Raw genomic sequence first — 246 nt, 5'->3', positions numbered from 1 at the left:
GGCCAGACGCAGGGTTCCCCGCTGAGCCCAGCCTGCAGGAGCTGGGCCTCCCTGGTTCTAGTGAGGGTGTGCAGGCAGCACAGGACCCCAAGACTTGAGGGGGACGGTTGACCTGATGCTGCTTTTCTGTTGCCGTTGCCAAACCCTGGGACTCCTCACAGCCCCACACCTCTGCTTGGGGCACCCTGTGGGCTCTGCACCGGAGCTGGGATGGTGCCACGGACCTGCTTGTAGTAAAAGGGCTCT

This window comes from Cariama cristata, unplaced genomic scaffold (genome assembly GCF_000690535.1).
Source record: "Cariama cristata isolate BGI_N322 unplaced genomic scaffold, ASM69053v1 scaffold24060, whole genome shotgun sequence".
NCBI lineage: Eukaryota > Metazoa > Chordata > Aves > Cariamiformes > Cariamidae > Cariama > Cariama cristata.
This window is presented reverse-complemented; position numbering follows the sequence as displayed.